The 24,926-nt window shown below is 39.1% G+C and overlaps 1 protein-coding gene across 4 annotated transcripts in view; it reads right to left on the bottom strand.

The window, feature by feature from the left end:
• The window catches only part of PKIB (cAMP-dependent protein kinase inhibitor beta), a 127,349-nt gene that overhangs the window by 63,610 nt on the left and 38,813 nt on the right, over window positions 1–24,926 (bottom strand). The window contains exon 1 of one of the 4 annotated variants that reach the window (XM_033234439.1): window positions 8,161–8,207. The exons of the other annotated variants lie outside the window; for them this stretch is intronic. The gene's annotated coding sequence lies outside the window, so the exon portion shown is untranslated. Of the gene's footprint in view, window positions 1–8,160; window positions 8,208–24,926 lie in introns of those variants that run through there. 4 annotated transcript variants of the gene reach the window in all.

The following is a 24,926-nucleotide window of genomic DNA, read 5'->3' as shown; positions in this document are numbered from 1 at the left end:
CTAATAAATATATCACAATAGCCTTTTATAATGTATAAAATATGCTCATAGTGCTGAATCTATCCTCTGATAACATCATCCTATTATTTTGCTTCATTTTGCTTCTTCATCCATATATGAAGTTTCAAGTATCTAAAAAGCCAGCTATCATGTCCTAAGTCTTCACTTCTAGAGCTAAAATAGGTATCAATCATATATAATATTTTTTAAAAACTCCCCCAAACTGTTCTAGAACAGTTAAATTTTTTAAACTAAGTATAGTCATTGATATTTAAGACTGAAAAATATCATATTGTTGATGTCAGTGCATCAGTCTGTCCTGATATCATTGGGTCTACCATATGTTCTTTTCTTAGCCTTGTGTCATCAGCATAGTTGACAGAAACACCTTCTAATATTAAACAGTTTTGTCAAGAAGAGTGATATGAAGAATGTCACTAAAGATTTTCCTGCACCTTGAAATAGGTCCTTTTAAGAAAGAAAGAGAGGGTTCATAAATAGATCTTGGATCTGAAGACTTTTTAAGACGGAAATACTCCTCAAAGTGATTCAAGTACAGATTCAAATACAAGCCCCATCAAAATCCAACTTGCTTTTTTACAGAAATTGACATACTGATACTGAATTGGAATTGGAATTCAAGAAATGCAAAACAGCCAAAACCCCCTTGAAAAAGAACAAACTTGGGGGACTCACCTTTATTGATTTCAACATTTACTAACAAAGCTACAGTTACTAAGACAGTATGATACTGGCAAAAGATACATAGATCAATGGAATAGAATTGAAAATCCAGAAGTAAACCCATACGTTTATAGTGAATTGATTTTCATTAAGTGCCAAGGCAATTCAGTGCAAGAAAGCACTGTCTTTTCAAAAAGTTATGCTGAGACAATTGGATATCAGATGCAAAAGAATGAAGTTGGACCTATACCTCACACAATACACAAAAATTAACTAAAAATGAACCACAGATCTAAATGTAAGAGCAAACACTATGCAACTTTTAGAAGAAAACATAGGAGTAAGCCTTTGTGACCTTGGTTTAGGCAATCATTTCTTAGATATGACACCAAAGCACAAGTGACAAAAAAAATTGATAAATTGAACTTCATAAAAATAAAAAGCCTTTGTGCACCAAATGACAGCATCAAAAGTGAAAAGGCTACCTACAGAATTGGAAAAAAACACTTGCCAATCATATGTCTCATAAGAGACTTGGACCTTAAGTATATATAGAACTACAAGTAAATAATAAAAAGATAAGTAACCCAATTTAGAATATGGGCAGTGAACATAAATAGACATTTCTACAAAGAAGGTATGTAAATGGTCAATAAGCACATTAAATGATACAGAGCATCATTATCCCCTATTAGGGAAGTGCAAGTTAAAACCATGTTGAAATACCACTTTACACTCACTAGGATGACTACAACTAAAAAAGACAATGACAAGTGTTGAGAAGGATACAGAGAAATGGCACGCCTCATTCATTGCTGGCTGGAATGTAAAATGATGCAGTCTCTTTGGAAAATAGTTTACCATTTCCTCAAACTGTTAAACATAGGGTTACCATATGATCCAGCCGTTCCACTCCTAGATATATAACCATAACCAAGAGTAATGAAAGTATATGTCCACAAAGAACTTCTACAGGAATATTCACAGCAATGTTGCTCATAATAGCCAAAAAGTAGAAAAAACACACAGGCCCATCGTCACTGACAAATGCATAAATAAAATGTAGTATATTCTTACAATGTAATATTACTTGGCAATAAAAAGGAATGAAGGATTGATACGTGCTACAACATTGATGATCCTTGAAAACATTATGCTAAATGAGAGGAACCATATGTTGTATGATTTGATTTATATAAAATGTCCAAATATCAAATTTACAAAACAAGAAAAATTTGTGGTAACCTAAGGATGGTGAGGGAGTCCCTAGGCTTTGGGGGAAATAGGGAGTCACAACTAATGTTTATAGGGTTTATCTTTGGGGTGAAGAAAATGACTTAAATGGATTGTGGTGACGTGATAGTGTGAGAATATACTAGAAACTATTTAAATGGGTGGCTTTTATGGTAGCAAATTATGTCAATAAAGTTTTTTTAAGCTAAATAAATTGCCTCAGATGATGTTAGTGCTGAGTGTGAATCTCTGAGGGAGGATTGCAGTGTGCAGTATGCCAATCATGTTTATCCATACAATTTATTCTTGTAGCATTTCGATGAACACATTGATTACAGATCCCAAATTGAGCTTATTTTATTTTTTCAAATGTAGAAATAGGATGCCAGCTTGTTACATTTAACAAATCATGTATATTTTCTACCATTTGGTTATTCTTCTAAAACACTAAAAATGTCTAAGTATAAATATTTAATCTATAAACGTAAGTGTCTTATACATAAAAGGCTTATTAAATGAGTGAGTCTTGAGATGAATGGTAATATTGATTATAGAAATATATCAATCACTGGGTTTTCTCTCTTATTTACAATCCTGTTGCAAATATGTTTTCTTGAAGAAATCACACATTTCCATATGAGAACATTTTCCTTTGGTTGCTTAATAATAAACATGATCATTTTAGCCTAATCCTTTAGGCTATAGAATTGCAAAGGTGGGGAGAACTGCCTGCTTGTATTCTAATCAAGAATTTGTACTTAATGAAACAGAAACTTTTTAGTGTAAGTAACCATGTGCTCATTTAATTCCAAGATATCCATGCCCTGTATACTTTACAGCGATTACAATTGTAAACATATAGTAAACCTTCTCAGGCCTGAGGTCCAAGCATGAACATGATTGTATCTGTGGTTTAGTCTGTAAGAGAACAACATATCCCAAGGCTTCAGCATGATCAATTTGGAAGGGACCTTAGAGGAGAATATGTTTAACTCTTTCATCTCAGTCCTCTAGTTCCATAGCTGAAATCCTACATGCTTTGGTCTCCGAGTTGCTGAGATGAAGAGTGAAAGTGTAATTAGGTCTCTAGAGAGCCAGCCCAGTGTTCCTTCCACCATATCATCTTGTCTTTCAAAACAAAGGGCAACAGGGGCTTCTTCACTTTTGACCATATTGTCCACAACAGTGGAAGTGCATATGAGCATGAGAAACCCACCTGAATTGGTGGGGGCTTTTCTCATGTATGTCAGAATCCACCAGGCTCTGCTGTGTTCAGAAAACACCTGCAAATGATTCAGTGCTTAGCCTTCTCATTTATCCAGAAATTTGTTTGACATTTCCAACTCATTTGTAAAGGAAAACTAAAGTAGATAATTAATTTTCATACTCTTTCAGAATATTTTAATATCATGCTGCACTAGATAAATGTTTCCATTTTTATTTTTCTTTAACGCAGCTCTTTCTATTGTGTACTGTCATTCTCTGTGTCTTTTCACATGAAAGCTTCTTGTTTTTTTTCCATTTTTTTCTTTTAATTGTGTTCTCTAAATATAGCACGAGCAGGAACCTCTCAGCTAATAGATTTTCAATTACTTCATTTCTACATTTACAGATTCTCCTCTCGCTACTTCATTAAATCAGTGCTAGTGAAACACATAGGCTACTTTACCGAAAAATAGCTCAAGACTGAGAGTTTTAAATTATAGTTTTAACCTGCACTTGTACCCCTGAAATTAAGATAATAGTTAAAAATAAAAATAAATGCTCGTTAAGAAGATGCCTTTCCTTTTAAACAGTGGAACTCTCACCATGTTTCACTCTTGCCATTTCACTGTTTGAAAGGAAAATCATATTCCTTTCACAAAGAAGTCTACTCAGTGCTTTTGTGGGGAAAACAATCAAGTACCTATAGCTAGATCATATAAGAACCAAATGGTCTCACAAAATGATTTCATATTCAGTTTGATTTATCCGTAGATCGATTATGCACAATGTCTTTAAAAGCACAATTAAATTTTGCATAATCTCTGAGGGAAACAGCACAGTAAGGAATGAATCTTTCAGATGTCAACAATTTTGAAAATATCTTTCTAAAGAGTATTCACACATACATAGAACTCTCTATGTAGACATTTAAAAATACATTCAAGTTTATTTTATATGTATATAAAGCCTCATTAACTTGCTAAGTCAATTACAGACTAAATAAAATTCTAATGAGAGCTAGAGATCTTTAAACTTTGTCAGGAAAAAAATTATTTTAAAGTGTTTAGAAGCATGTAAATAACATGCAAATAGAAATGTCTCTTCATTTTAAAAGTTCATATGACTTCTATTTGGTAAAGTGTAGTTTCATTCCTTATGAAAAGTTGCTTTGATTAATAATATTAGATAATTCAAGCTTACTGTTTAATATTATTTTAAAAATGGGTGTTCCATTAGGCTATGATTCTTTTTTGTTCAACCCTATATTCCCAGCAGTATCTAGAAGAGTGCCTAGCAGATGGTAAGTATGTACTCAACAAAAATTTGTCAAATGAATGCTTAACAAATGAATAAATGCTACTGTTAACATAAGCATTTAACATTACCAAGATTCCTTCTCCTCAGTGATTCCTGGTTCAGATTTAAGGTAAGAGGATGTAGCAGCCAGTAGTGGTCCTGAGATAGGTCTGCTTTTGCCAACAAACAAGGCTTTCCTCTGGCCTTAATTCAGAAAAACCTCTGCCCAGAAAAGGTCCCCACTAATAAGGAAAAATCAAGCTTAAACTCTAAGTTTATGTTAAACTTCCATGTGATCGGTGCATCACACCATTATGAAAGCAACAATTTCGAGCTTGAAAACAGGAAAAATAAGAGTATAAATGAATGAAGGCAATTGGTTAAATGTTAAATATCAGGGAATTGGATTTATTAGCATCTCAAGGGACAGTATTTAAATTATAATCTTAAAGCACTCAGCAAACTAGCCAATAAATTTCCTACTCTGCAGTAGGGTAAGATGTAGCCAAAAGTTGTATCATTACTTTTATGAATTTGTAAATCAAATATGATTCATCACTTAGTAAAGATCATTTAATTATTATAATTATACAGTAACTAATTTAGTGATCATGTGTGCCTGATGTTGTCAAGGAATAATATACATGACTTGGCCCACACTAGTTCTGCAAATATAAGTTATGCCTAATATTTCCTATTAATTATTCCAGAACCAGCACAAAACCAACCCATTACAAAAACATTTTAGACTCCCAGAAGATTGAAAGTACATATATTCTAAATTATTTTTAATTAACAAACTAAGGTTCTAGGAAGCTTTTTCTTTGAATTTGCATAAAAGATTAGTAAATTTAATTTTAGTGTATATCCTAATCAGCATGATATAAAGAGCTTAATCCAGTGATTCAGGACAATAGCAGAAAATTAGAATTTGTGAGTTTATCTTTAAGGCTAGCGTACACACCACACATATCTGATATATGACAAAACCCTTATCTTTACTTGTGTCCCTTAATGGCTCAAGAAAGAGCTACATGATTCCTGCATCTGTGAAGCTGGACTGAAAGAATTTTTATTGGTTTTTATGAGTACATCGAGATGTGGCTGAAAGCCAGTGTTTAAATTGGATAGCTTCCATATCTTTCAAACATTAGAAACATACAGCTGAAAAAAGAGCAATAAATATCAACAGAGTTTTCTGGAAACATCAATGTAAGAAAGATTCCAAGCAATTTCTGCTAAACCATGGTGAAAAAGGAAGTAGCATTGTAGATATGCCCAAAACTGGAGACAATCCCAATACTTCTGCAATCATTCACTCATAAACTCCCCTCAGTATCAAATTCTACGTATTTCACTAAAAATGAAAGCCAAGTGAGCTCCAAAATATAATCTACATCAATCACTGACATCAATAAAAAACAACTAATAACGCTAACATAATTGTGATACTAGGTTGGGATAAATAGCTGCATTTTGGGGGTAGGTGATCACCAACATCTATGGCAAGTCAACTGAATAACCACTTTGAAAAATGCGTATATTTCCAAGCATTTTGGTGATGTTCATGTGAGCCCCTAATGAATATGTAACCACGAGTAGCAATTTTAGACTCAAGTCCTCCTGGATAAAGGGAAACACCAACAGCAACGTGTTGAAAGCTTTAATCATCATTCATTCATTTCACAAATGTTTATTGAACAACTGGAAGGTAGTCGGGGTGAAAAAGCCTTAAAGACTAAATAAGAAGTAGCTATGTGAGATGATATATATGTTAATCTATTTCACTATTTTAACTATTTTATTATCTGTATATATTTCAGAACATCATGCTACAAACCTCAAACATACACAATAAAATTTATTTTAAAAGAAGACTAAAAGAGAATATAGAACATATATAAGTAATCAGATACATAATTTACACTTTATAATTCTAAAAGGGAAAAATAAGTCATTAGATAATAATGAGAACTCAAGGAGTATTTAAATTAGATGAGGAAACAGAGACAGCCTCTTTGAGGAGGTGAACAACCTGGAGACGTATGTGGCAAATATAGCTAGTGTGCATAGAGCAAACATACGGATCATTGGTGGTCTTGCCTTTACTGGCTTTTATCTATAAGCCAGTTCTGCTTTGACTCCCTCAGTACTACGTCTATAATTTCAGAATTCCCTTGTTTCTCTCATGTTCCACTCCCTGGATGCCTGACACCCCCACCAAACTTCTTGCCCCCTCACTTCTCCCAGCTGGGTTTCTGGCTGAAGAGCTAAAGCTGCAACTCCATGGTCCTGCCACTGTGGGTCAGGGGCAGTAACAGCCAGACATGTGGCATGAATGGGGACAAATCTCAGTAGTGATACATCAGTTTGGCTAAAAAGCTTTGCTTGATGTTATGGGAACAATTTCTTAGCACAATAGGCAAATTTAACTTCTTTCAAATTCAAATACTATGCTTAAAATATACTTAAGTAAACAATTTTATTTAATTCTCCATGAACTGATTATTTTCAACTGTACAGCAATATGCTTAAAGTCGTAGTGTGCAGTTTACCTAAAATAAAAAATGACATTTACGCAATTGTTACTCTTCTCTGAAAGAGGATTTAAACTTTCAGGATATATCTACAACACACTATTCTTTTATGTAACAAACTTATCAGATCTTTTATTTAATGGAGACAAAAAGTTATCTGGTCAGATTATACTGGTACATATAATAGTTGCATAGTCAATTGTTTTTATTTATAAATATTTGTAAGTGCTAAGCCTGAAGATTTCCTAGAAAGAAAGAAAAAGAATCTCTCAAGAATATTATGTCATATCTAGACAAACAAAACTCATGATACCATAAAAGATAAATTATTATCAAGGGGAGGAAAAAATACAAAAATATAACATGGTTACCGTTGAGCTCAAATTTTACAATTTCAGGCACCTTTTTAAGTTTTTGTTTCAAAGCTCCAGATCTGGACAGAACATAAATAACTACTTCTTTCTCAGTATTTTATACATAGAAGAATAAACCTAAAATGACTTTTTTTCTTTATATAGGCTAGTATAATAGTCAGTAATAAGAGATCCTTATACAGGATATCTAATTTTTTTTAAAGTAAGTTATTTTTATTAGCATTATCAATATTAAGCTTATTCTCTCTAGAAATATATATTTTTCCCATAATTCTTATCACTATTAGTAGCTATATATGTGTATTCTTATTTATTTATGACTGTCTTCTCTACTAGGCTGTTACCTCCATGAAGGCAGTGTCTTCATCTGTCTCGGCTGCTACAACAGAATCCCATAGATTGGGCAGCTTATAAACAAAAAAAATTTATTTCTCACAGCTCTGGAGGCTGAGAAGTCCAAGATGGAGGCACCAGCAGATTCAATATCTGGTGAGGGCCTGCTTTCTGGTTCATAAATGGCTACATTCTTGCTGCATCTTCAGCAGCAAGAGAGGGAGTTCTCCTGGGTCTCTTTTAAAAAGGCACTAATCCCATTCATGAGGGCTCCACTAGCATGTTCTAGCCACCTAACAAAGGTTCCGTACTTCCTAAAACCATCACCGTGGTATTGATGTCAACGTATAAACATTTTTTAGTGGAGAGAACTCAAATATTCTGTCTATAGCAGTCAGGTGCCATTTCCATTTTTTGTTCCACATTTTTAGGCCCTCAATATGTTTTTATTGAAACAATGAATTTTTATAATGATAAACAGACTATATGGTACTTATACGTAAGAATTAAAAGTCCCTGGATCTAAACTACTTGGGAGGCTGTGGCAGCAGAATCTCTCAAACCCCGGGGGCGGAGGTTGCAACGAGCTGAGATCATGTCAATTCACTCCAGCCTGGGCAAAAGAGTGAAATTCTGTCTCAAAAACAAACAAACAAACAAAGTCCCTGAATATTAACTGAAATGCAGGAGAGAAAACAGGAAAGTCAAAAGTAATTTAAGTTTCTAACCATATTAGGAGAATGAAGCAAAAAGTGAGCTAACATGATTCATATTTTTCTCTTACAAGAAAAAAATCTGAACTATTAAGATATATTTCTCGGCCGGGCGCGGTGGCTCACGCCTGTAATCCCAGCACTTTGGGAGGCCGAGGCGGGTGGATCACAAGGTCAGGAGATCGAGACCACGGTGAAACCCTGTCTCTACTAAAAATACAAAAAATTAGCCGGGCGCGGTTGCGGGCGCCTGTAGTCCCAGCTACTCGGGAGGCTGAGGCAGGAGAATGGCGGGAACTCGGGAGGCGGAGCTTGCAGTGAGCCGAGATCGCACCACCGCACTCCAGCCTGGGCGACAGAGCAAGACTCCGTCTCAAAAAAAAAAAAAAAGATATATTTATCTTATTAACACTGAAATTGTGAAATACTATGAAGTTAAAAAATATATAAATCTAGTGTAATATATTCAGACAGATTATGAATAAATCAGTACAGAAAAAATATAACAGCTGATGACTGGAAATAAGGTTTACCTCTGTTTTTGAAAGTTGAGGATAGAATACCAAAACGGAGGTTTACATTCTTAAAATCTGCAACCACATAATAATGTTGACTGATATTTGTGGTCCTACTTAGCCTTGGTGAAGAACTCTGAACATAGCGTTCAATAAATGCCCGTTATTAAGACAAACAATATTCTAGAGGTAAATGGCAACTTGTGTGAGTTTACCTTTAGCATGTAAGATATGGAGTCACAGTTAAAGGACTGGAAGAAATGACAGGCAGGACAACTCTCATCTCCACTCAAACTCCTATTTGTTTCCATATTTTTGTGTTTAGGAAATAGAGAATTGGCAACAAGGAAAATACACTTTGCATGTATCCTGTACCATGCACGTTACACAAACATGATCTTATTCCAACAGAATGCTCTGAAGTATCTACATTTTCTTTATGAGGAAATCAGCTAACCTCCTAATAAAAATCCAAACCCTGGTCTGACTCCAAACCCTAAATTCTTCATACTTCATCTTATTGACAGAGCAGAATGTGAAGATTAGGGCTTATGAAAGACCAGAAGAGGCAATAGAAAGAATCAGTTTGGCTTCAAGCACAAAGATTATCTGGCCTTAAATAAAATAGAGGTGCATGTCTTGCTGGCCATAATTGGAGAAGGGGGAAGGCACCCAGTGAAAGAGGGAATTGTTGATTGTCAGAAAGGCCCCCTCGCCTTTTTTTTTTTTTTCGAGACGGAGTCTCTCTCTGTTGCTCAGGCTGGACTGCAATGGCGCGATCTTGGCTCACTGCAACCTCTGCCCCTCAGGTTCAAGCCGTTCTCCTGCCTCAGCCTCCCGAGTAGCTGGGACTACAGTGCGTCACCATGCCCGGCTAATTTTTGTACTTTTAGTAGAGACAGGTTTTCACCATGTTGGCCAGGCTAGTCTGGAACTCCTGACCTCAACCTCCCAAATTGCTGGGATTACAGGTGGGAGCCACTGCACCTGGCCAGGAAGCCCCTTAACTCCAATTTTTTTTTCAAATAATCCCTTCAAGTTATATTAAAGAGAATCCACTGAGTTTAATAGAGAGAATAAAGTGCATGTTCCGGAGTCAAATTCCCCCCACCCCATCCCCGCCCTACCAGGTTTGAATGATAAACCATCAGAAAACCTGCTCTAGAGGTTCTTCATAAAAATCTCTCTCACAGCTGTAGCTTGGCATCTGCAATCCTGTCAGAGCAATTTATGTCTTTCCTCTTGGCCACCAGAACATATGCAAAAGAGAAGAACAGCCCAACACACACCATTATTCCACATAAGCAAATCACAAGAGCTTGGCTGGAGATGCTAGTCACCTGGAAAAACAATCCAGGAAGCCCTTTCACCTTGCTTGGTGATGACTAATCAGATGTTCACCCACGAATGTGTTCCTTTCACTCAGCCAAGAGATCACTCTAGTCATGTATCAACCTCATTATTTTCTTTTCAGTACATTTTAAACATTTTAAATAATAGACTGAGAAAGCTCACCTATCCAGGGACCAGTTTTCTGGAACTTTCCAATTCTAGAATTCTTCCTGAGTAGCCAAACAAAACCAAACTCCAAACCTGTTAGCAGAATTAGCCCCTGCACAGGCAGCAATAAATGAGTACAACTGAAAAGGGTCCTGGACCCAAAGATCAGGACAACCCCACTGTGTTATGGATGTGTCAATTCAAAGACATTAATAACAGTAGACCACAGGCAATTTTCTGAAGAGTGAAAAAAAATCTGTTGAGAAAAGGCTACTTCAATTAAACCTTTTTGGGGGGCGGGGAAGCAGGAGAAGAGCCAAATCATACTACTAAGGAGCATTTTGTGGCTGCAATATTTTATTCTATATTTTAAAGAAAAAGAAACTGTTACCTACAACTTCTTCAAGAAACCAAGTTCTGGAGCTTGTGCATGTAATTAGCTTCAATCTTTGTGGACACAGCACCTACATCTGCCTGTATATGGGATGACTCTGAGTCATCCAGAGCAAAGTTAAACTACTGTTTAGTCAGGCCATAGGCCCCAGTTGTTCAATCAAACCTTAATCTAGGTGGTGTGGTAAAGGAATTTTGCAGATACACGTAACATCTATAATCAGTTGATTTAAGTAAAGGAGATTATCCTCAATAATCTGGGTAGGTTTTGCTCAGTCATCAAAAGAACAGATGAGTGCTTTCCCTGACGAAGAAGACATTCTACCTGTGGACTATGCAGCTTCAGTTTCCTCCAGGGAATTCCCACCTTGCAGCTTGCCCTAAAGATTTAGGACTTGACCAGCCAGCCTCCATAATCACACAAATCAATTAGTTTCAATAAATTTCTCTCTCTCTCTCCACACACACACACAAACCAACATATATGCACACAACATGTGTGTGTGTGTGTGTGTATGTATCATTCTCCATAAGTTGCACCTGAAGTTATATCAGAGCAATTTCTGTTTTTCTGGTGGAGCCATAACTGACTGATACAGATTTTTGTAGTAAGAGTAGTTCCATAGGAACAGAATTTTAAGGATAAACTATATGAATTGGTTTGGTTCTGCTATTCCTGGAATATGTTCTCTAATGTGATTAAATTTAAAGGCATTAAAGACAATTTTCAGTTGTGAAGAGGGTACTGGTAGTCTGTGGTGTGATGTGGCAATAGAGAAATACAAATATCACAACTGAACACTCATAATGAAATATTTGTAAAAGGCAAAGTTTTAGGTATTGGGGCCCGTGCCGGGGGTGGTGGAGAATGAACAGACACAAGAGACAAAGACAAACAGAGAACATGGCGGCCGCGCCTAGAGCCTCCGCCTCACTTTATTTATACTCCATAAATCCCACATCAGCAAAAATAACACAATGCAAAACAAACTTTCTGCACCCAGATATAACCTTCTGCTTAGTTCCTTGTCTCTAAGTTCTTTCTTATTTTGTCTGCCTTCTTGGTGCCTACTAGAGTTCATTAAAAGTTCAACTAGAGATACTGTCCTTGACTACTGGAGTTCATTGAAAGTGCAACTAGCTAGAGATACTGTCCTTGAGCCTTATCTATTCTTAGCATATTATTTTCAAGGGCCCCTGCATTTCCCCCTTTTTTTGTTTTGCCTCAATCCTAGAAAGGTAGCCCATACTTGTTCCTGTGTTTTCCTTTGTTTTTGGATGCGACGGAGGGAGCATCAGATCACCATGAAAAGTAAACCCAATCCGAGCGCCCAAAGCAAGATACTTCCGGAGATGGTAGACATCCATGTTTTCATCTGGGTCCATGGGTTAAGGGCAGCAAAACTTTGACCCAGCTCCTGCAAGGTAGCGGCCCCGGACAATACATGGAATTGTTGTTGAAATGCTTTAGAAATGTTTTGAGTGAGTTCTTGGATGTCCAAACTAATATTTTTATGGCCTATTAATAATCTTCGGATTTCGGTCCAATTCTGAGAAAAATTAAAAGGCACAGGTGTTACGCAAAATTGAGTGGAGTTCCAATCACATTGCAATGTTATTCGAGTACTGAGGACAGTGAGCTGCTCTCCAAGCCACGTTAAGGCTTGTTCCACGTTGTCCAATCTTTCAGCAAGTTGGGAGTCAATGTTCCGTTGTTGCAGCCACAACCGGTGAGATTGCTCGTGCCATTGCTGTATAAATTCAGCATTTTGTATGCTTTGATGTAGAGCGAGTCCTGCCACGGCTGCAGTGAAGGCGATGGCGACAAGGCCCATTACTGAGGCGACTATAAGTCCAAGGGCACGACGGGTCCGCTGGAGGCCGGTCCAAATATAAGTTTCAAGAGGTGATGCCCCTCACGGTCACGTAAGGTTGACAGGTAGCCAAATTTCCTTACGAGCCCTGAGGATATAAATATCCCCCGTAAAACTGCGCCACCAGGAATGATTGAGGCAAGACAAAAATGTACACGTATCTGTACAATTAATAATCCCCATATCATTATCCCATGTTAAATTCCCTGCTAACGATAGGTAAGGCTTTCGGACACAAGCAATAATATATCGGGAGACATTCCGATGTAATTGAATATGAAAGGGGTTATTCGGGTTAGAAAGATTAAGGGACATATTCCCCACAAAAGTACTAATGGCATCACCTGCAGCTAATAACTTCCAAAGATGACTTTGTACTTGTAAAAAGTATCTAAGATGAGGCATAGGTGGCGACAAGCCTCCTTCACGCCATACCAAAGTTTCATTACCGTCAGCAGCAATACTTTTATTTACCCGGTGCCATTTCAAAGGTATGTGACTAAATTTTGTTTGAAAATCACCGTGCACACTCCAATCAATTACTTGCAGCCCATTATATTCTAATAAAATCCGGGGCTCAGTTCCCCGACAATGTTGCCACTCCAATACCTCAATATTAGGGGAAACCTCTGGAATAGGACAAAAAGGTAAGGAACTAGGAATAGTCTCATTAATATATACAGTATGATTATAATGAAAACTTCTAGTTACAATAATAACAGTATTGGCAGCCACATGGCTATGATTATAGCGAACAGCCCAAGTTTCACGCGATTTCCAGAGACAATGAGGACTATTTCCCATGCAAATCGGAAGTCCTTCCACTCCAAATTGGTATGTGCTGTTTATTATTCCCGTTTCCCATTCTATGTTGTCCTTGTCCATATAGGGGGACGGCATCCAAGTAGTGTCATTGGTGAAAACCTTAACTTCCGCCTCCCCCCAGGCGACTCCCTGATACAAGGGTGGAAAGGGAATATAAGTCCAATATTCATACAAAGCCTCACTAAGGGAAACAAGTCCCCCACCGAGGCACATCTAACAAAAGAAGAGGTGCATGCTGAGTCCAGTTTTCTTTTCAACAGGGTTTCAATCACCTTGTAGGAAACCACTCAGGTCCGCTCCCTGTAAGGACAAGAGCATAGCCCCGTCCCTGTTTTAGAACTTGCCCCTGAGCATACTTACCTTCTTCATTAGGATACCAAACCTTTAAATTGTCGGCGGGGACTATCGCCGAGGGAGGTGAGGAAAGATGAGTTATGGCAGCGGAGTCCTGCAATTGTCTCCATTGATTCAAAAAATTTAAAGTAAACAAAACCTTTAAAATCTGATTTCTGGGGGACTCATTTCCCCCTTTTTTGTTTTAGCAGTTGAGTTTTTAAGGTTAAATTTGCGTGCTCGATGATGGCTTGACCTTGACTGTTGCCCGGGATACCGGTAAGATGTTGAATATTGTATTGCTGTAAGAAAACTTGTAACTTACGAGAAACATAGGCAGGGGCATTATCAGTTTTAAGTATTAGAGGAATGCCCATGATGGCGAAACAAGCTAAGAGATGAGTAATAACAGAATCAGCTTTTTCAGATGGCAAAGGAGTTGCCCATTGAAAATGAGAGAAAGTATCAATGGTATGATGAACATACTTTAATCGTCCAAAAGAAGGGATGTGTGTGACGTCCATTTGCCAAATCTGATTAACTTGAGTACCTCACGGATTAACCCCAGGATGGAAAGATGGAATGCTCAAAGGAGCACAAGAAGGACAAGCTTGAATAAGAGAACGAGCTTGTTTACGAGTTAAATGAAATCGTCGTTGAAGGCCAGAACTATTAGTGTGATGTAGAGCACGTTTTTGTTCTGTAGCCTGTAGGTGGCCGATTAAAAGCGAATCAATCTGAGCATTACCATGAACTAGCGGTCCAGGAAGTTGAGAATGAGAACGAAGATGAGTGATGAATAAAGGAGCTCGACGTTGGCTCAAAGTAGAAGACAACAAATAAAAGAGTTTTTGAAGAGCACAAAGAGGTAGAGTGGCTTGAGAAATATAAGAAGTAACATACACGGCGTATTGAGAATCACTAACAATGTTACAACTGGTGGAAGGGAAATCAAGTAAGACCATGAGAATAGCAAACAGTTCTCTCTGTTGCACTGAGGGATAAGGATAAACTGTAACTCGAGATTGATGAACACTCCAATATCCAGCTTTACCATTGTTACTAGCATCAGTAAAAAAGGTAGGGCCTTGAACAGGAAATAAAGATATTGGTGAGAAAGACAACACAGAATGCTGTCTAAAAAATGAAAAGATTGGAGACTTAGGATATTGGGTAGAAAATTGTCCGACAAATGAGGCACAAGCAAGTTGCCAAGAATCAGAAGTGGCAAGAAGATAAGTAATCTGACTATGAGTGAATTGAGAGATAATGAAGGAAGGATTTCTTCCCCAGAGTTGTCGACAGCGATGCCGTTCTTTGAAGATCAATTTAGCTAAACGATCAATATAAGTAGTCAAGCGTTTAGATGTTTTGTTGGATAAAAAAATCCATTTTAACGGCCGATTTGTTTGATGAATCATACCTGTAGGAGAATGTAAAGTATGAAATAAACAAAAGGAAAGGGGAACGTCGGGAAGGATATAATGTAGATGGGCCTTTTGAAGTTGTTCCTCTACAAGCTGGAGTTCCTGTAAAGCCAAAGAAGTTAAATGACGTGAGCTGTCCAAGTGACTGTCTCCTTCTAGAATAGAAAAAAGATGTTGTAACTGATACGTTGGTATTCCCAAAACAGGACACATCCAATTAATATCTCCTAAAAGTTTTTGAAAGTCATTTAATGTTTTTTAAATGATCGCGTCGAATTTGAATTTTTTGGGGTCGAATATTTTGCGCTCCCAAGGTATAACCTAAATATTGAATAGGAAAATCTATTTGAATTTTTTCTGGGGCAATATTAAGTGAGTATAAAGAGAGCTGTGTTTGTAAGGATGTAAAAGCATCTTGCTGCTCTTTTTTGGTGGGTGTGGCAAGAAGAATGTCATCCATATAATGATATAAAAGAACAGCAGGATGACATTTTCGAACAGGATTCAGAGCTCGATGGACAAATTCTTGACACAAGGTAGAGCTGTTTAACATACCTTGAGGTAAAACCTTCCACTGATACTGAGAAAGTGGCTGAGAATTATTAAAAACAGGGACAGAGAAGGCAAAACGCTCACAATCCTTTTGATCCAAAGGAATAGAAAAAAAAAAACAATCTTTTAAATCAATAACCATAAGTAACCAATCTTGAGGAATCATAGAAGGGTTAGGAAGGCCAGGTTGTAAGGATCCCATGGGTTGAATACAGGCATTAATAGCACGAAGATCTGTCAATAGTCTCCATTTACCGGTTTTTTTTTTTGTTTTTTGTTTGTTTGTTTGTTTGTTTTTAATCACAAAGACAGGGGAATTCCATGGAGAAGTATTAGGCTCTATATGATCTAAGGATAATTGTTCCTGAACTAAGTTTTCCAAGGCCTTAAGCTTTTCACGTGTTAAAGGCCACTGTTCAACCCATATAGGAATATTAGTTTTCCACGTCAAGGGAAGGGCTTGAGGCTGCTAAACAGTGGCTACATGTTTAAAGATTTTTCAAGGGGATTGTAGCCCATGCAGAACATCATATTCTTGGCGGAATTAGAGACATGAGGAATAGAAACAAAAGCTCCAAATTGTTGCAATAAATCTCGCCCCCATAAATTTAGGGCAATAGGAACAATATAAAACTGAACTTGGGCCACTTGACCATCCGGCCCTCGGCAATTTAAGGATTGAGAACTTTGATACACCTCAGAGGTGGAACCTAATCCTGTAAGAGAAACAGCAACAGGCTGTTTAGACCACTGCAAAGGCCATTGATCAGAGGCAATAATGGAAATGTCAGCTCCAGTGTCGACCAAGCCCTGAAAAATTTGTCCCTCTACTTCGAGGGGAAACAAGGGTTTTTGTTGAGTTACTAAAGTTTCCCAAAAAATATGTTTACCCGTGCTTCCAAAACCTCCAGTTCTTTCTTGCCTCTGTGAAGGAAACTGAAAATAGGGTAGTATAAGGAGTTGTGCAATTTGCTGCCCCTCTTTCAGGGATATAGGTTTATGAGCCTGAGCCATAATTTGAATTTCCCCTTTATAATCAGAATCTATAACACCCAAATGAACTTGTAAACCCTGTAAAATGCTACTACTGCGTCCTATAAGCAATCCAACAGTATGTGGAGGTAATGGCCCAAAAACACCTGTAGCCAATTTAACAACTCCCATTTCTGTGGTGAGTTCAACAGCCTGTAAAATCGCCACATCAGCAGCGGCGCTACCGGAAGTAGCAGAGAAAAGCTGAGCTAACGAAAATTGGGGGTTAACATTGGCTGACAGGCCTGCTGATGCTGGACCCCTGAGCTGACTGGAAATTGCAAATGAAGAGGGCTTGTATTGTTGTTGGGGCCCCAAGCTGAAGGGTCCCCTGCAAGTTTCCCGATCCGGAGGTGAGAGAATTACCGTTTTTGTCCACTTTAGAGTGACATTCATTAGTCCAGTGTCGCCTTTGCCACAACGACGACAGGGCTCAGTAGGAAGCTTTTTAAATTTTACTTTGGAGGAGTCAATCCTATTAGATAACTTACGGCGCTCCTTTTTAAAATGACCGGTCTTTCCACATTGGAAGCAAACTCCCTTTTTTCCCATGAATGCCTTAGATAAAGCTCCAGTAAACAACTGAGCGCTGTAGGCAGCCCCTCCCACTCCTGCACAGGTTCTAACAAAATCTTCTATTTGCAAGTTTCCAGTAGCCTTTAGAGGACGCAACAACCTCTGACATTCCTGATTAGCATTCTCAAAAGCTAGTGTGGTTACCAGGATTTGGCCTGCAGCCCCACTACCCACAGTCTTTGTTACAGCATCTTGGAGCCGAGCCACAAAGTCAGGATAAGGTTCGTTTGCGCCCTGCAAAATCTTAACAAAAGACAAGGCAGTTTTTCCTGATGGTTCTACTTTACACCAAGCCTTTAAAAAAAGTGCTTTAACTTGTGATAATGCCACATCCTCAAGTCCAGATTGAGCCGCTACGGTAGCAAACCGACCAGTGCCTGTTAATTGCTCCTCTGTAGGTCCTGGAGGATTTCTAGCGGCATTGCAGCGGGCCTGCTTTTTGGCATCTTCCAGCCACCAACTGCGTAGCTGAAGCCACTGAGAGCGGTCCAAAACAGCCTTCCCCAAAGTCTCCCAATCAAGAGGTGAAAGAGACCAAATGAAATCTACAGGCAGGCAGCCCGGGCGGCGCCTTGAGCCTAGTTAGAAGTTGACCCTACAGGCAGACAGCCCGGGCGGCGCCTTGAGCCTAGTTAAAAGTTGATGCCGGACCTAACCGATAATGTTATCTATAGATTTCAGATGTTGTATAGACAAGCAATGTGAAAGTCCCTGTCTTGTTCTTTTTCTGTTCTAATTACTAGTGCTTGCCATATATCTCTCAACTTCCTGAGCCCAGTATAAACATATCCCACCATATGTCTCCCCTCCATATATCCCTCAACTTCCTGGGCTCATCCCACCATATGTCTCCCTACCATATATCTTTCAATTCAAAGACTATCATATATCTCAACTTTAGAAGGACACCACCTGGAAAATCCCCGATAAGAAAACAGCCGTTTGTGAGAGCACGGGAACCAATAAAAAAACTGCTAAATGTATAAACTTAAAATGTTAACCAATTGTAATGCTGTAACCTAGAGAATTCCCTCGTTCCTCTGCAACTTTACAAGTCCTGTTTACATTAGGCTATAAAAGGCAAGCGCACGCATTGTTCTGGGCCCTCCTGTATGTTGTGGAACGGAGGGACCAAGTTCGAACTTGCATTAAAGATCCTTGCCGCTTGGCTTTGACTCTGGACTCTGGTGGTCTTTTTTCGGGGAACAAACGGTCTGGGCATAACAGAGGCAAAAACAAATTCTCAGAGGAGAAAGAATCTAGAAGCCCCATGACAAAAGGAGATTGAGGGCCATAATTAGCAACAGCTGCCTTCATTTCTTTAAGAAATTTAAATTGAAGAACATTATACTGCACATTTATACCCCTTGAGGAAATTGGTCATTAGGACCAAAAGGTTGCCTAATAATGGGGAACAATTGTAGGGGATCCTCATCCTCTTGAGAATCCAATACCTTAATTACAGCTTTGGCAGTAGAAGTGGGAACAGCAAATACCGTGCCTGAACGAGGCAGCATTTCCACCGGCGGTGGCGGTGGTGGTGGCGGTGGGGGAAACTGTCCTCCTCCTCTGCCTTAGGTACTGATGGGGGTGGATGAACTACGGGAAAAGTAAAAACAGGAGTAGGTGGAGGAGAAGGTTGAGGGGGAGATAACTGCAATTGTAAAATTTGTTATAACAATTGAACAACCGGCTGAAGCTCCTTTTGAATTTCTGATTCTTTTTCATGAGACACATTATCACACAAAGGACCTTCTCCTTCAGTTACAGAATTATCTAAAGGAGGGGAAATGGCTATCGGAGACTTCAAAGACTCCTCATCCCCACCTTCCCCTTTTTCAGAGTCTGTCTCTAAGAGCTCCAAAGCTTAGGTAATAGAAGCACAAAGGGCCCACAAAGGTGCTGACATTACATCGCCGCGCTAATGCGCTTGACAAAGGGTCTTAACAACCTGTTGCCACTCTCGCTTATTTAATTGTACTTCAGTTTGATATTGAAACCAAGAGCAATGTTGTTCCACATGAGCAAACAATTTCCACAAAGTTCTCTCTTTTGCATCAACCCCAATCGAAAGTAGAAGCCCTTGTAATAATCTGAAATATTCTGAGGCCAAGGAACTGGAATTCCCCATAATGAAAGCTTAAGAAGTTTCCCCTTAACAATTCCCGGGTTTTACCCGCTCCTAGGGGGTTCCCCTTCTTGTTCCCCACTACTCACCCTGTGCACCCTGCTCGCTGCGCCACTTATTGGGGCCCGTGCCGGGGGTGGTGGAGAATGAACAGATACAAGAGACAAAGACAAACAGAGAACATGGCGGCCGCGCCTAGAGCCTCCGCCTCACTTTATTTATACTCCATAAATCCCACGTCAGCAAAAATAACACAATGCAAAACAAACTTTCTGCACCCAGATATAACCTTCTGCTTAGTTCCTTGTCTCTAAGTTCTTTCTTATTTTGTCTGCCTTCTTGGCGCCTACTAGAGTTCATTAAAAGTTCAACTAGAGATACTGTCCTTGACTACTGGAGTTCATTGAAATTGCAACTAGCTAGAGATACTGTCCTTGAGCCTTATCTATTCTTAGCATATTATTTTCAATGGCCCCTGCATTAGGTGATCATATATTTTGTACCTTAGAACATTTTAGCCAGACTAAAGAGTATGATGAAATTGGCAGGTTGCTGACAACTGTGCTATGGAAAATGGAAAGAAAAAGATTAACTCAGGGCTTGAGATTTCTTGTTCAAGCTCTGCATAAATAACCTGAATACTTCTATGTCTGCCCAAAAACAAATCCTTGTCTCCTATAGCCATAGGGCTAAAATTTCAAAAGCAGACTCACACTGTGGGTTGCTGAATTACAACACAAAATGAATTTCTCCTGTTAAAGTAGGAGAATTGATTGAGAATAAGTGGGATCTTGAAAATTAGAATGGGGACATATGGGAAATCCCACTCAAACTTGTGACATCAAACCTCTAAATTCTGATGAGTTTCTTTGCCAATAGAAAAATCTTTCCACCCCGGTCTGAGGTTAACTCTGTGTTGCCTAAAGAACCAGTAATGGCTGCTCCTGAGGTAGGTGTCTTGCAAGACCCTGTTGATTCTCCTCAGAATTTATCCCTGATACCCCTCTTTGCTTCTAGATTTTTAACTAGGCTTAAGTCCCAACAGGCCCCAAAGATTAAGGTACAAAGTGTGGTCCACAAGGAAATGTGCTACACACCAAAAAAATTGCAGGAGTTTTCCAATTTATACAATCTGGGGATTATGTAAATGAATATTAAGTATGTGGGATAATTGTGGAAGAAACATAATGTTGAATCACATAAATCATGTCCTTTCAAGTGCATTCCTAGGGGGATTTTAGGGATTAGTGCCACCATCAAGGACTTGAAGGATACAGGGGTAATGACTACCACCACCTCTTGTTTAACTTGTCTGTTTGGCCTGTGTAGGGCCTTCCACCATAGTACAATTCCCGTAAAGTTGAATCAGGATGAATTTATTGATATCATCCCACTAAGCAGAGATTCTGGATTCAATATTTTAGCTCAAAGGGTTAGAAAAGGCTCTAACATGGCCGGGTGCGGTGGCTCAAGCCTGTAATCCCAGCACTTTGGGAGGCCGAGAGGGGTGGATCACAAGGTCAGGAGATCGAGACCATCCTGGCTAACCCGGTGAAACCCTGTCTCTACTAAAAAATATTAAAAAAACTAGCTGGGCGAGGTGGCGGGCGCTTGTAGTCCCAGCTACTCGGGAGGCTGAGGCAGGAGACTGGCATAAACCCGGGAGGCGGAGCTTGCAGTGAGCTGAGATCCGGCCACTGCACTCCAGCCTGGGCGACAGAGCGAGACTCCATCTCAAAAACAAAAAAGAAAGAAAAGAAAAGGCTCTAACAGTTTGGTTTGTTGGCTGAAACATGGACTACAAGGTGGTCTACCTTAAATGAAATCAAATGCCAGAACTAACTGCCTTGCTACACTGAAGAGGAAGATATCCAAAGGCTAGAAAGGGAGATCAAAATATTAGAATAAATTTATCATGTAAGACATGCTCACATACCCCAGGAGAGTCCTGAGGACACACATTCCATCATGATGGTGAGAAATAAATTTGTGAGGGGAGCCCCAGCATCCTTAAAGAGCTCTGTGATCCTTCTTCTTACAGGTCAGACACTACCATGGGAATTGCTGCCACTGAACTGGGTGGTATACCTAAATGCAATAAGGATAATTGGCTCCCAGGGTGACAGAGGCCGTGTGGCAGCCTTAATCATCAAAGACAAAGTTGATGTGGTTACACAGTGAACAGCAAAGTCAATGCAGTAAACAGAATAGTCTAACTTGTGGAGACCTGTGGAATTGGCTAGTTGATCATGGTGTTTCTAGAAAAGAAATAGGTAATCTACTAAATTCTTAATCTGTATATAAACAAGAGTTAAAAAACTATTGAACTATGGAGTGAGGCCAAGTAGAAATCACCAGAACTGTCTCCACTTAGAAAAACAGTAAATCAGAAGCAAATCTGTATTCCTAGAGGGACTGCAGAGCTTAATGCCACCATTGAGGACTTGAAGGATGCAGGGGTGATGATTCCCCTCATATCTCATTTACTCATCTACTTGGCATGTGTAGGGCCTGCCACCTCAATGAAATTCCCAGGGATCTAGTCGTATGGGGTATGTTAGACATATCCCTTCTAAAGTAAAGATTAAGTTGTTGCATTTAGCTCCTCATGCAACCAAAAATGAAACACAATGCCAAGTGGGTGGGCCTCTTTGGATTTTAGAAGCAACTTATTCTTTATTTGGGTATACTACTCTGACTGATTTATTGAGTGACCCAAAAAGCTGCTAGTTTTGGGTGATTCCCCAAATAAGAGAAGGCTCTATAACAAGTCCAAGCTGCCATGTAAGCTGCTTTGTCATTTGGAACATATGATTAATCAGATCTGATGATGGTGCTTGAAGTGCCAGTAGCAGATAGAGATGTTGATGGGAGCCTTTGCCAGGTCCCTGAAGGTGAATCACAGTGCACACTCTGAGGCTTTGTTCCAAACCCTTGCCATCTTCTGAAGACAGCTACTTTTCTTTTGAGAAACAGCTTTTTGTCTGCTACTGGGTTTGTACAGAAACTGAACACCTCACCACAGGTCATCAAGTTACTATGAAATCTAAGCTACCCATCATTAAAAGGTTGTTGTCTTACCCACCAAGCCTTTTAACATTGGGCATGTATAGCCGTACCCCAATATCAAATGGAAGTGGTATATATATGATTGGCCTGAAACAGGCTCAAGTAATTTACATAAGGAAGTGACCCAAATGCCTATGGTCCCCACTCCTGCCATTACCTTCTCTCTACCAGTCAACACCTATGGTCTCCTGAGGAGTTCCCTGCAATCAATTGACTGAGGAAATAAGATTTCAGAATGGTTTACAGATGGTATTGCATGATATGCCAATACCATCTAAATGTAAAGAGAGATTGCACTAGAGCCCCTTTCTCATATATATCTGAAGGACAGTGCTAAAGAGAAGTTTTCCTAGTGGACACAACTTTGAGCAGTGAAACTGGGTGTTCATTTTACTTGAAAGGAGAAATGGCCAGAGGTATAAGACTGTATTGACTCATGGGCTGTGGTCAACAGTTTGGAGATGGGCATCAACTTAAAAGGAACATGATTGAAAAATTGATGACAAGGATAGCTGAGATAAGGTATGTAGATAGACATCTCTAAATGGACATAGAACATAACATTCATGTCCCATGTAAATGCTCACCAAAAGATGACCTCAGCAGAGGAGAATTTTAATAATCAAGTGAGTAGAATGGCCCATTCTGTGGATACTGTGCTTCTTTCCCCAGCCACTGCTGTCTTTAACCAGTGGGCTTGTGAACGGTGGCCGTGGGGAGGGATGAAGTTTACGCATGGGCTCAGTAACATGAACTTCCACTCAACAGGGAAGTTGGAGATGGGCCAACCTGACTTCAGCCACTGTTGAGTGCCCAATCTGCCAGCAGCAGAGACCAACACTGAGCCTCCAGTATGGTATCATTCCCTGGGTGATTAACCAAGCTATCTGGTGACAGCTTGATTAGATGAGACTGCTTCTATCTTGGGAAAGTGCTGCTTTGTTATTACTGGAATTATACACTTACTGTGGATATAAATTTACTCTCCCTCATGTAAAGTTTCTGTTGTAACTACCTCCATGAATTTACATAATACTTAATCCATGCTTATGGTAATCCACACAGCATGCCTTCTGATCAAGGAGCTTACTTCACAGCAAATGAAGTACAGAAACTCTCACTCATTGATCTTACCATGTTCTCCATTATCCTGAGTTAGATGGCATAATAGAAAACCATGGAATGGCCTTTGAAGACTCAGTCATAGTGCCAAGTAGGTGGCAGTATTTTGCTGGGCTCTGGAAATATCCTCTAGGCAGCTGTACATGTTCTAAATCTCAAAATGATGTCAATGATGAGTTAATGGGTGCAGCACACCAACGTGGCACATGTATACATATGTAACAAACCTGCACGTTGTGCACATGTACCCTAGAACTTAAAGGATAATAAAAAATCTAAAAATGTATATGCTTAATATGTGGTGCTTGATCTTCTATTGCCAGGATTCGTGAATCCAACAATCAAGGGGTGGAAACGAGAGTGACATCAATAACTATTACACTTAGCAATCCACTAGAGAAGAATTGCTTCATGTCCCCACAACCTTACCCTTTGCTGGTGGAGAGGTCTTAGTTTCAAAGGGAGGTGTGCTTCCACTAGGAGACAAAAGGATTCCACTGAACTGGGAATTAAGGCTGCCGCCAGCCACTCTGAGCTCCCCAGACCTCTGAATCAACAGGCAAAGAAAGAAATTACTATGTTGGTTGGAGTGGTGAATCCTGATTACCAAGGGGAAATTGGGCTATACCACGCAATGGAGGTAAGGATGAGCATGTCTGAAACACAGGAGATCCCTTAGGGCATCTCTTATTACTACCACATTCTGTGAAGAAAACCAATAGAAAACCACAATATTTCAATTCAGGCAGGACTGCTAATGGCCCAGCCTCTTCAGGAATGAAGGTTTGGGTCACCCCGCCAGGCTAAGAACCATAACCAGCTGAGGTGCCTGCTTAAGAGCAGAGAATTATGAAATGGGTAATGGAAGAAGGGAATCATAAATACCAGCATTGACCATTTATGACATGGCCAGTTGTAGAAGCAAGGACTATAATTTTTAAGTATCCCTTATTTTGTTAGAAATGTGTATGTACATGTATTTAAGATTTTTGCTTTCTTTCCCTCTTTTAAGTCATTATGATCTAACATAAAATATATTAATAACAGCTAACTTTACATTATAGTGTTTAAGTTACAGAATGTCAAGGAGAAAGTGAATGACATTGAATCCTCTTGTAGGGAAACGGTTACCATGTTTTGGGTTGGAAAACATGCTTCAGGATAGCTGTATCACATTAGGTGGAAGAGTAACTTTGCTATCTTC

The sequence above is a fragment of the Trachypithecus francoisi genome, unplaced genomic scaffold (genome assembly GCF_009764315.1).
Source record: "Trachypithecus francoisi isolate TF-2019V2 unplaced genomic scaffold, Tfra_2.0 Lachesis_group15, whole genome shotgun sequence".
NCBI classification, from domain to species: Eukaryota; Metazoa; Chordata; class Mammalia; order Primates; family Cercopithecidae; genus Trachypithecus; species Trachypithecus francoisi.
This window is presented reverse-complemented; position numbering and strand designations above follow the sequence as displayed.